The sequence below is a fragment of the Dama dama genome, chromosome 19 (assembly GCF_033118175.1).
Source record: "Dama dama isolate Ldn47 chromosome 19, ASM3311817v1, whole genome shotgun sequence".
Lineage (NCBI taxonomy): Eukaryota > Metazoa > Chordata > Mammalia > Artiodactyla > Cervidae > Dama > Dama dama.
The window spans coordinates 87,093,675-87,106,986 of record NC_083699.1 but is presented as its reverse complement, the minus strand read 5'-3'; positions in this window follow the sequence as shown (position 1 = coordinate 87,106,986).

Below are 13,312 nucleotides of genomic sequence, written 5' to 3'. Positions count from 1 at the left end.
TGTTTTGTTGCTAAATCTTGCCCAACTCTTTGAGACACCATGGACTGTAGCCCACTAGGGTCCTGCATTCATGGATCTCCAGGCAAGAATACTGGAGTGTGTTGCCATTTCCTTCTCCAACTATTACATACTTTTGCATTCTCTTAACCAGAAAATATTTACCTATATTAAAAATTTGCTCATATATACTAGCCACTGCTTACTTTATCTATAGAGAATCCTTGTATACTCTGGGAGTCAATAGTTCTTTATAGTAAAGAGTTTGTCAAGTGTTTGAAGATTGGGAATCACCGCATAATACCACTTTGCATTTAAAATTCATGCTTACGTTATAAACCATAGAAATGCCATATCATATGTAGCTCCTGTACATGTGGATGTATAAGTCTATGTACAAGTCTAGACATTTATACCTATAATTTTACAAATACAAGAGCCAAATTTTAATTTTTTCCATTTTTAAAACAGATTATTGAAAAAGGAGCTGAGATTGCAAGCAGTGATAGTGCTAATGTATCAGTAAGTATCAAGGTTTTAAAGTAGCCTTATGTTGGAGAAGGAAATGGCAACCCACTCCAGTATTCTTGCCTGGAAAAGTCCATGGACAGAGGAGCCTGGCGGGCGGCAGTCCATGGGGTTACATGACTGAGCATGTGTGCATGAGGGTGGAGGGAGATGGGTTGGTAGCAATAAAGTGGTAGAACTAAAAAAAAAAAAATAGCCTTATGTTACAAAGTTGTGCTTATTATTAGCCACTTTCTTGTCATTTACGGTAATGGACTTACAGAAGACCATACTCATATACAAGAATAATCTGAATGTATGTGAGTATGTACATGCTAATATTTTGTTAAATGGCAGCTGTTTCTGGTTGGTCTGTGTTTAGTTAGTAAGCACTTTTCTGGTTCAAGCACAGGTTCAGCAGCTGGTCTGTGAGGGATGCTCTGACCCTTCATAAATTAACGATACCATGTTTTAAATGGTATTCAGTTGAATGAGGAGGTTATATTTTCTTAACTTCTCTGACAGAGCAGATATATTTAAGGCAGGTTTTGCAGTGCTAGGGACCCAGGTTTCTTGCATCTTGATAATCTTTCATGTTAATATGTAGTTTTTATCTCATTTAATACCGGTGCTTCAGCTTTCTACATTACTACCTTCCAGCCCACAGGAACAGGAAAAGTTAGACTAGAGACCTAACGATAAGTGAGACAGAAATGTAGTCCTTGGCTGGCAGTCGTGTACTTGGCTAAGAGTAAGAGATTATAGTTAATAAAGCAAGCAGGGGACAGTGCACACTGACAGACAAACAGCAGTCTCTGCTACACACACCATCCCATTGTTTCTGCCCAGACTTCAAAATAGACTACTTTGTTTATTTTGTTTACAATATGTGTGATATTTCTGTCATCTATATTTTTTAATAATAATCTTTTCTACTTTGACCTTAAAACTTTCCTGAGTTTTCATCTGATATTTTCTTTTCATGTCATCAGTTTATAATTTTCAAGTGACTATAGTAATGCCACTCTATATGGAATGGTCATTAGTTAGAAGCCAGGATGCAAATGGAGATAATGTCTATGCTTTTATTATTTGTACAGAATGAACACAATATTTAATGTTGTAGTTAGAGAAATGTCTGGCCCAGGCTGTCTTCTTCGTTTCTTTTTCTTCTTTTTTTTTCTTTAATCAAAAAAAATTTTTTTAATTGCTTTTTAATTACATTTTAAATTTTGGTTGCCCTGGGTCTTCCTTTTTGTGCACAGCCTTTCTCTAGTTGCAGTGAGCAGGGGCTACTCTGTAGTTGCAGCACATGTGTTTCTCACTGTTGCGGAACAGGGGCTATAGGCCGTATGGGCATCAATAGTTCCACTTGTGGGCTCTAGAGCCTGGGCTCAGTAGTGGTGGTGCATGGGCTTAGTTGCTCCATGCTATGTGGAATCTACCTAGACCAGGGATTGGAACCTGTATCGCTTGTATTGGCAGGCATATTCTTAACCACTGGACTACCAAGGAAGCCCTTTCTTAATTGAGGTACAATTGCTTTACAGTGTTTCAGGTGTAGAGCAGAGTGATTCAGTTTTATGTATATGTTTCAGATTCTTTTCCATTATCGATTATTACAAGATACTGAATAGAGTTCCCTTTGCTATACAATAGATCTTTATTTTCTGTTTTATATATAGTTGTGTGTATCTGTTAATTCCAAGCTCCCAAATTATTCCCCTTAACTTTCTACTTTGGTAACTGTAAAGTTTGTTTTTTGGTGTTTGTATCTATTTTTGTTTTGTAGAAAAAAGTTCACTTAGTGTGATAATCTAAGTGAATTATACTTCACTTAGTGTGATAGTCTCTAGGGTCATTCCTTTTGCTGTAAGTGGCAATATTTCATTCTGTTTTTAAATTTCTTTATTGAAGTATAGTTGATTTATAATTTTGTGGTAATTTCTACTGTATAGCAAAGTGATGCAGTTATACATATATGTGCATATTCTTTTCCATTATGTTTTATCACAGGATATTGAATATAGTTCCATGTGCTATACAGTAGGAAATACTTGATTCTTTTATGACTAATATTCCGTTGTAAGATGTGTACATATGTGTGTATACACACCACATCTTTGTCCACTCATCTGTCAGTGAACATTCACATCCCTTCCATGTCTTGGCTGTTGTCAGTAGTGCTGCTGTGGGTATCAGTGAGCAGGGATCTTAAGTTAGAGTTTTCATCTTTTCTGGATATATGTCCAGGAGTGGAATAGTTGGATCATACAGCCACTCTAGTTTTCAGTCTTTTTAAGGACCATACTGTCTTGTATAGTGGTTGCAGCAGTTTACATTACATTCCTACCAACAGTGTAGTGGGGCTCTTTTTTCTTTACACTCTTTCCAGCATTTGAATTGTAGGCTTTTTGATGATTAGCATTTTGACTGGTATGAAGTGGTACCTCATTTTTGTCTTGATTTGTATTTCTCTAATAATTAGAAATGTTGAGAATCTTTTCTGGTGCCTATTGGCCATCTGTATGTCTTCTTTGGAGAAATAGCTATTAATATTTAGATGTTCTGCACATTTATGTTGGTCCTTCAGTGGACCGGAACCTGGTGATCTGGAGTCAACGATAATAAAGAGAGAGAAAGAGGCTGATATCCCCTGGTTTACGCGGAAAGCCAATAAAGCCCTGTTCTTAGAGCTTGCACTGCTGCACGTAGGCACCAGGCGCCCTCTCGAGTGGGTGAAGGCACAGTGCACCTTCTCGAGAGGGTCTTAGAAGCCTGGGCAAGAAAGTGAGCTCAGTGGGCCTCCGTGCTCCAAGGAATTAGCCTGAAAGAGAGAGAGAAGGAAAGAAAGACACGGGGACCAAAGCTCTGATGGAGCAAAGGTGTTTTAATCAACATGGTGTGGGTATATATACTGTCTTACAAGGTAGTTATTCTCAGCAAAGCTAAAGATTAAAATTCCAGATTTACAAAACATAAGGTGATCCCTATTAAAGAGAGAGAGTTGTAAACAATCACTTTTTACCATAAGGTTCATAAGAAAGAAGAGGGTACTTATCACCATACTGAAAAACTAACGAAGGAAAAGCCTGGATTCCTCAGCCCGGGGAAAGGCGTGCCTCTCCTCTTAATTCCTGAATATTCAGGAATTAATAAGGGCCAGAGGATTCCTGACAGATCCAAAGCAGCACACAGGAAGCTTCCTGTTAAATGCTTCCTGACAATTTAAAAAATTTTTTGTTTGTATTTTTTTTATTGAGCTGTATAAGCTGTTTGTATATTTTGGAAATTAATCTCTTGTTGATTGCATTGTTTGTAAATATTTTCTCCCATTCTGTAGATTGTCTTTTCATTTTGTTTAGGATTTCCTTTACTGTGCATAAGCTGTTAAGTTTAACTGGCTCCCATTTGTTTACTTTTGCTTTTGTTTCTGTTACTGTAGGAGACAGATAAAAAAATGTTGCTGCAATTTATTTCAAAGCGTATTTTGCTTATGTTTTCCTCTAGGAGTTTTATAGTACCATTTTGAGTTTATTTTCGTATGTAGTATTAGAGAATGTTCTGATTTCATTCTTTTACATGTAGCTGTCCATGTTTTCTCGAGGCCACTTATTGAAGAGACTGTCTTTTCTCTATTGTATATTCTTGCCTCCTTTCTTGTAGATTAGTTGACAATAAGTGTATGGATATATTCCTGGGCTTTATGTTCATTTCCATTGATCTATGTGTCTGTTTTTGTGCCAGTGCCATACTGTTTGATCACTGTAGCTTTGTAGTATAGTCTGAAGTCAGGGAGTGTGATTGCTCCAGCTTTGTTCTTCTTTCTTAAGATTGTTTTGGCTATTTCCCAGGCTGTCTTCTGCTTTTTATAGAGTTCTCAAAAATGTCCATAGCCCTGCAGTGCAAGTAACTCCTACTCCAAATACTTTCTGAGTACAGTTGACCCTTGAAGAAAACAGTTACTGCGTAGGGCCTTTTACACACAGATTTCTCATTAAATACATACTACAGTACCATGTGATCTGCAAGTTGATTGAATTTGTGGATACAGAACCTCAGATACAGAGTATCAGCTGTAAAATTATACATGGTTTTTGACTGTGCCGAGAGTCTGCATCCCTAATCCTCATGTTGTTTAAGGGTCAACTGTAGTTCTCTTTAAGGAAATAAAATAATTTTATTACAGTTATACACTTATCTGGTTGTCTGGAAATTATGGTAGCATACAATTGCAGTCTAAGAGATAACATTTATATAGGCCCGTCTTCATTCTCATGCCTGTTTTTAGTTACCCTTTATTAGTCTTAATATTGCTCTTTGAATATCAGAAGTCTAAATTATTTTGTGTTATTTCTCCTATGATCTACTGCTATCTTACATAAATCAGAGGTTCTTTCCTTAATGAGGATGCAATATTCTTGTCCAGGTTTGCTGTATTTTTTTGTTTTTAGTGGGCAGATAGTTGTTGTCCAGTCACTCAGTCATGTTGACTCTTTGTGACCCCATGGACTGTAGCACATCAGGCTTGCCTGTCCTTCACCATCTCCTGGAGTTTGCTCAAAACTCATGTCCATCGAGTCAGTGATGCCATCCAACCATTTCATCCTCTGTCGTCCCCTTCTCCTCCTGCCTTCAGTTGTTTCCAACATTAGGGTGTTTTCCAGTGAGTCAGCTCTTCGCATCAGGTGGTCAAAGTAGTGGAACTTCAGCTTCAGCATCAGTCCTTCCAATGAATATTCAGGGTCAATTTCCTTTAGGATTGACTGGTTTGATCGCCTTGCTGTCCAAGAGACTCTCGGAAGTCTTCTCCAGCACCACAGTTCAAAGGCATCAATTCTTCAGTGCTCAGCCCTTTTTATTGTCTAGTTCTCACATCCATACATGACTACTGGAAAGACCAGACTTTGACTATATGGACCATTGTAGGCAAAGTAATGTCTCTGCTTTTTAATACGCTGTCTAGGTTTGTCATAGTACAATGAATAAATTATATGGAACCAAAAATGTAAGTTTTTTTTACTAACTGCTACTTGCCTTTCTCTCCTAGAGATATGTGTATAAACAGTTTAGCTTTGTGTGCACATATCTGTATATTTTTTTCAAACTTCGAGATCTTTTTAGTTTCTCCCTTTTTCGTGCAATGTATTTTATGGATCTTGTAATGTTTGTAGGAAGAGTTCCACTTCTCTCTTTATGAAAGCCTTGTTAATATTTCATGACATTAATTACTGATAGCCATTAGTTACTAAATATTCATATCTCCACTGATGTATGTTTGCTTATTTCCACTTATTCTCTACTGAAGCTTTGTTGCAGTGACTGTTTTGTATGTCTTTATACATATTTGTGTTTTATAGGATAAATTCATATAAATAAAATTATAGACTGAAAGGTTTGTCCCCTTTTAGTAAGAAGTCCATCAAGTTGCATACCCTAAAAGAGTTAAAACACACTGTGGGAGGGTTTCTATCCTTTTGCGTTTCTGCCAACCCTTTTAATGTATTGATTCGGTGAACATAAACTGATGTCACTTGCATTTTCTTATGATTAGCCACGTTGGAGTTTGTTTCTTTAGATTTTTATCTTTTGAAAGATTTCTGTTTATTCCTTTTTCATGGCTATTCTGTCACATTAGTTCTCTCTGAGGAATAAAACAATCTTATCTTTAAAGTGGTCTTGCTTCTTCTTTTGGCATCTATCTTTTCTTCTTATTTTGGCCTTTCTCAATGTTTGGTGATTCTTAGTTTAGCTCTTTTGTATTTGTGGCTCCCTGGTTATTTGCTTATTCACTGTAACCTGCATTAAGTATCTGTAGGATTTGGGGTAGGCTGTGCTGAAAATGAGTTTCCTGTATGTGAAGATTTCCTCCCTTCTGAGATCAAGTGTCTCCCACGTACTCAGTACCCTGCTCCTCACCTCAGTTTTGGGCTGATCCTGTTCCTGTTTCAGCTCAGCACAAACAGAGCAAGGGGCATGCATGACCACAGCAACTGCTCTACCTGCAGATCCTTTACTAACTCCCCTGATGATTCCCCCTGGTCTCCTCTCATTCCTTGAATCCTCTGATTCTAAGCTGGAATGCATCCTGGAACTGTGTTTCTCACTACTGCTTGAATCCTATCAGATCTGATCCCTGATCCTCTCTGCTTTCTCTCTTTAAAGGATTCCTATGTTAGGCACTGTCTCTTGTATCCCAGAACTGGTTAGTATTTTGTATCCCAAATACTGGTTAGTATTTTCAAATACTTAAAATACTCCATCTTTTTGAATGAAAGGAATAAAGAGAATTATGTTCTCACTCCACTGTTTTAATCCTCTCTTCATGTATATGTCAAGAGCATGTTACATTCCTTAATAAGATCATGGTAAGTTCACTTGTTGAATTGTGCGTGTGTGTGTACGTGTGTGTGTGTGTGTGTATTCATTCACTCTGTCATGTCTGACTCTTAGCGACCCCATGGATTGCAGCCTGCCAGGCTCCTCTGCCCATGGAATTTTCTAGGCAAGAGCAGTGGAGTAGGGTGCCAGTTCCTCCTCCAGGGGATCTTTCCATCCAGGGATGCAACCCATGTCTCTTGCATTGGCAAGCAGATTCTTTACCACTAGCGCCACTAATACCCAGTTTATGTAATACATTTTGTTTATCCACTTGTTTGCTTCCACATTTTAGCTATTGTGAATAACACTGCTATGAACTTGAGTGTGCAAATATATTTTTGAGATGTTTCTGTCAATTCTTTTGGCTATGTACCCATAAGTAGAATTACTAGATCATATGGAAATTCTGTTTTTTATCTTTTGAGGAACTACCATTCTTTTCTAAAATAACTGTTCCATTTTACATTCCCACCTGCAAGATCCAACTGCAAAAGGATTCTAGTTTTTTTCATATCCTTCTCAACAGCACTTCTGTTCTTTTGAAAGTGTTAAGCCTAAGAGATATTGGCATTTTAAAAAACATGTAGTTGCCAAAGATTGTGGGATATCTGTAGAATAGAAAAAAAATGTTATCTTTGTGAATTATGATTCTTGAATTGATCTTCCTAGCCAGTAGTTCTCAACCTGAGACTTTTTTTTGCCTCAAGTGGGGCATTTAGTACGTCTAAAAGTTTTCTTATTTGTCTCAACTCACTGGAGTTTGTTTCTGACAGTTAGTGAGTGGAGTTCAGGGGCTACTCAACTTCCTTCAATGCACAAGACCATCCTCCTATGAGATGGCATGGGGGTTAGAAACCCTGCTCTAATCTAAAACATCTGTGTTTAAAAGTTTGTTTTATTTTCTTATTGCTGAATCTCAGGCACAAAATCTTAACGACTGGCTTTTGTGAATGCAGATGGTGACTCAGCCTTTAGTTCAGAGGTTCTGGGGATCTACCTAGAATGTTTTCTTAATAGAATGATTTGGAATCTTTAAAGCCCTCTATTTGACAGAAGAAAAGAGCAAACATTAAAAAAAATCTCAGACTTTCTGAAAACCTGAGAGAAGAGTATGAAGAATTCCCGTACAGCTTTCTCCAACTTCCCCAACTGTTAACACTTTGCTGTATTTGTTCTATTGTTCCATGTGTGTGTATGCATTTCTTTCAGAATCATTTGAGATGAAGTGCCATCCATTATGCCATTTATCCTTTAATTCTTCAGTGTATATTTCCTAAAAATGAGGACATTCTCATAGTTAACCAGAGTCAATTCATGAAAATCAGGGAAATAATGTTGATACAGTTCTATTGTCTGTTCCCCACATTCCATTCATATTTAGCCAGTTGTCTCTGTAGTGTTCTTTAGGCCCAGGATTCAACCCAGGATTACTTGTTGTATTTCTTTGACATGTGTCTTTAGTTTACTTCATTTTAAAACAGTTCCTCAGTCTTTCCTTATCTTTAGTGACTGATTTTCCTTTTTTTTAAGGAGACAGATCAGTTACTTTGTAGAATGTCACTCCGATTGGATTTGCCTAATGTTTTGTCATGATCGGATTCTAGCTATGCATTTTTAGCATGAATACATAAAGTTGGGGGGGGGGGGGCTTCCCTGATGACTCAGTGGTAAAGAATCTGCTGCCAATGCAGGAGATGCACAAGACGAGGGTATGATCCCTGGATTGGGAATATCCTCTGGAGGAGGAAATGGCAACCCAATCCAGTATTCTTGTTGGGATAATCCCATGGACAGAGAAGCCTGGCGGGCTACAGTCCATGGGGTTGCAAAGAGTCGGACACAACCGAGCACATTAAAGTGGTGATGTGTCCTTACTGCATTTTACTCACAGGCAAACAATGTCAATTTGTCATTTTGATTCTTTTTTTTTGGTGGTTGTTGTTCCATTACTGTTGACATTAATTATTATTACTTGGTTAGGATAGTGTCTACTAGGTTCTTCTACTATGAAGTAAGTAGTTTGTGGACTTATTTTGCGACTTAGGAAACATACTGTTTCACAGCTAACTTTCACCCACTTGTTTTAGTATTTATTAATACAGATTGTCTGAACCAGTATTACAGTAGTTTCCAAAGTGTGATTTTCAATTTTATTTTCCTTTTGGGCTTGTTAGTTGACTTATACTGTAGGGTAGATGTTCTTCTCACACCCCCACCTCCCATTTATTTACTTAAAAATGTTATAGTAGTTTGAATATGTGATTTCTTTTTTATTTAATGACATAGTTAATTTTGATGTGCAGATTTGACGCAGATTTTGCCTGTGGCAACTCAAGTTTTATCTTGTGCCTGTTTGACCTTCGGTATCATTCTTTGAGCATCTCCTTTTTTCTGGTACAAGAAAGTGTTCCAGGCTCATCTGGTGATTTCTTTACTCCCACTTTCATTTCAGTCATTCCTCCTGGGAGTCCTGATTCCTTTTGTTTGTCAAAAGTATTTAGAGTCCAAATTCTGGGCACTCGGTATTCTCATTGTCCTTGGCATGTAATTACATTAAGTCTTTTCATGAAACAGAGCTAAGTAGTATGTGTTCGGCTGCATATTTGAGCATCCCTGATGACTCAGTGGTGAAGAACTCACCTGCCAATACAGGAGATGCAAGTTTGATTTCTGGGTCAGGAAAATCCCCTGGAAAACTAAATGACAATCCACTCCAGTATTCAATTTCCTGGGAAATCCCATGGACAAAGGAACCTGGCGGGCTGCACTGCATGGGGTTGCAAAAGAATCAGACATGACTTAGTGACTAAACGACAACAAAAAGCAGCAAGACATGTTTCTTTCCTTATCTATCTACTAAAAACGACGAGTTCTTATCACTGTCTCTAATTTGGATTCACTACCACAGGATTTCTTTTTAGTCTGTGCCTTAACATATTTTAATTTACCTTCTGACAGTGAGTAATCTGGATTCCTATCAACCTTAACATACTTATTTGCTCAATCCTCTGTTTGTAATCAATCTCCCAATCATTTAACTGTCTTCTCACTCTCTGTCCCACCAGCTATGACTGCATGGACTGTCTCATCCTCAGCTGTGTGTTTTTCAGGTCCCCAGTCTGGCCAATGCATAGTTAATTCTGTCCTTTGAAAGCATGTTGCTAACACGTTTTGAGTTTCTAGCCTCTCTGAATATGACAGATGAATTTTCCAGACCCCTGACCCCCCACCTCCAGTGAGCAAGGGGAAAGAGCCATAGTCTTTTTTCGTATACTCATGGCAGGATACATATGTTGTGTTTTATTTTGGTCAATAATTCATAATATGTATATGATTTGAAAAATATAAACATAAAGACAAAGCAGAGAATATGGGTGTTAATTTTCATTTTTTTCCATCATTACTTAAATTCAGGCATTTTAACATGAGTATAAGTTCTTCAGTTTCACTGCAATATAATGTTTCATTGCTGATTGTTTTGTAAAAGAATGTAAGGTTTTTTTTTTTTTTTTTTTTTTGCTTCCTGCAACATTTCTGGTAGTTGTTTGTTTTAACCTTGGACTTATTCAGTACTGTGCTTCTCATAGCTCAGTAAACAATCACAGTGCAATTACACAGCCTACTCATTGCTCTTCCCTCTTCCTTTACTACTATGTCTTCAGTATATTTACTTGTAGCAGGTCTGTAAAGTTTTATTTTGATCCGTGAGATTATAGTAGGTCTGCTAGCTTTTTTTCACCATTTAACTCAACAGCAGTCTGCCTTTCTCTGGCATGAACACTTTATGTTCTTCGTTGTTTGCAGTATCAGCTTTCACTTTTATATGTAAGTGTAGGAGTTTCATTTTCAAATTCTGATTACTTATCATGATCATTTTTCAAAGAAACTCAGTCAAGTTTGTGAAATAAAGCATACCATGTTTAGATTGAGGCTTTGAATATAAACCCACTGTAATTCATACATGGGGAGAGAGAGAGAGTTTGTGTCTGTATGGATACATGTGTATAAAAAGACTTTATTTTTGCTAAGAGCAGTTTTAGACTCAAAACAGATTTAGGAGGACTGTACAGAGATTTGCCATATATCCCTGCCCCTGCACATATATAGGCCTCCTCTTTATCAGCATCACTCACCAGAATGGTACATTATAACTAGGGAAGAATCTACGTTAATATATCATAATCACTTAACAGCCATAGTTTGCCTTAGATTTCCTTCCTGCTATTGTGTATTCTGTGGGTGTGGACAAATGTACAATGACATACAGGACTTCCAAAGTAGTGCAGTGGTAAACAAAACACCAGCCAATGCTAGAGACGCAGGAGACGTGGGTTGGATCCCTGGGGCAGGAAGATTCCCTGAGGAGGAAATGGCAACCCACTCCAGTATTCTTGCCTTGAAAATTCCATGGACAGAGCCTGGTGGCTACAATCTATGTGGTAGCAGAGTCGGACACACTGAGCACGTATGCACACATGCATAATGACATATCTATCCCTGGCAACCGCTGATCTTTTTAATTTCTCCATAAAAAAAAAAAGCAAAGCTTTTTTTCCAGAATGTTGTAGTTGGAACCATATCACATATAGCCTTTTCAGATTGTCTCCTTTCTATTGGTCATATGCATTTAAGGTTTCCCTGTGTCTTTTTGTGACATGATAGCTCATTTCTTTTAGTGCTAAATAGTTTTCCATTCTGTGTATTACAGTTTATCCATTCAGTTACCCATTCACCTACTGAAAAACATCTTGGTTGCCTCCAAGTCTTGGAAACTTTAAATAAAGCTGCTATAAACATCCATGTGCATGTTTTTGTGTGGACATAAGCTTTTGACTCCTTTTGGTCAATATAAATAACCAAAGAGTGTGATACTGGATTGTGTGGTAAGAGTGTTTAGTTTTGTAGGAAACTGCCAAACTGTCTTCCTAAGTGATTGTAGTATTTTGCATTCCCATCAACATTGAATAAGAGTAACTCTACATCCTTAGCAGCTTTTGATATTATCAGTGTTTTGGATTTGGTCCATTCTAATAGGTATGTAGTCATATTTCATTTTGTTTTAATTTGCATTTACCTGCTGACATGTGATGTTAAACATCTTTTCATATATCTGTTCAGTTCAGTCGCTCAGTCATGCCTGACTCTGTGACCCCATGCACTGCAGCACACCGGGCTTCCCAGTCCATCACCAACTCCCAGAGCTTGCTCAAACTCATGTCTATCCAGTCGGTGATGCTATCCAACCATCTCATTCTCTGTTATCCCCTTCTCCTCCTGCCTTCGATCTTTCCCAGCATCAGGGTCTTTTCCAATGAGTCACTTCTTTACATCAGGTGGCCAAAGTATTGGAGTTTAAGCTTCAGCATCACTCCTTCCAACGAATATTCAGGACTGATTTCCTTATATATATGTATATATTTTACCATTTGTATTTATTATTTGATGAGGTATCTGTTCAGGTCTTGGATCTGTATTTTTGTTTATTGTTTGTTTTCTTGCTATTGAGTTTTAAGAGTTCTTTGTATATTTTGGATACCAGTCCTTTATTATAAGATATGTACACAAATTTTCCCCCAGTCTGTGGATTGTGTTTTCATTTCACTGACAACTTCTTTTGCAGAGCAGATAATTTAATATTTCATGAAAGTTTAGCTTATCAGTTCTTTCAGTGATGGATCACGCATTTGGTGTTATGTTAAAAGTTATCACCAAACCCAAGGTCATTTAGATTTTCTCCTGTTTTCTTCTAGGAGTTTTATAGTTTTGTATTTCACATTTATTTTTACCTAAGTCATTTTGACCCTAAGGGTCATGTTGACCTTAACCTTGTTCTTTTTTCTTTGATAATGTGTTGATTCTTCTGGGTCTTTTGCCTTTCCATATAAACTTTAGAATCAGTTTTTTGATAGCCACATAATAACTTACTGAGATTTTAATTGGGTTAGAATTGAATCTATTGATATTAAGTTGAGGAAAACTGACAGTATTGAGTCTTCTTATCCATGAACATGGAATATAGCTCCATTTATTTAATTCTTTGATTACTTTCATCAGAGTTCTATAGTTTTCCTTATATAGATCTTGTATTTATTTTGTTAACTTTATACCTGTTTCCTTATTTTGGGGTAGTAATGTAAATGGTATTGTGTTATTCAATTTCAAATTCCACTTGTGTATTGCTAATACATAAGAAGATGATTTACTTTTATATATTAAACTTGTATCCCACACTTGGTGTAATTGCTTATTGGTTCCAATGGTGTTTTCGTTGACTGTTTCAGATTTTCTCTATGGGGAATTATGTTATTTTTAACATATGTATATACTATTTTGAATCTCACTACTTTAGAAAGTTAGTGGTTTGATTTATTCAGTTTAATATTGATATGAAATCCCAGCTAAAGTAATTTCAAGTACCAAATGGCAT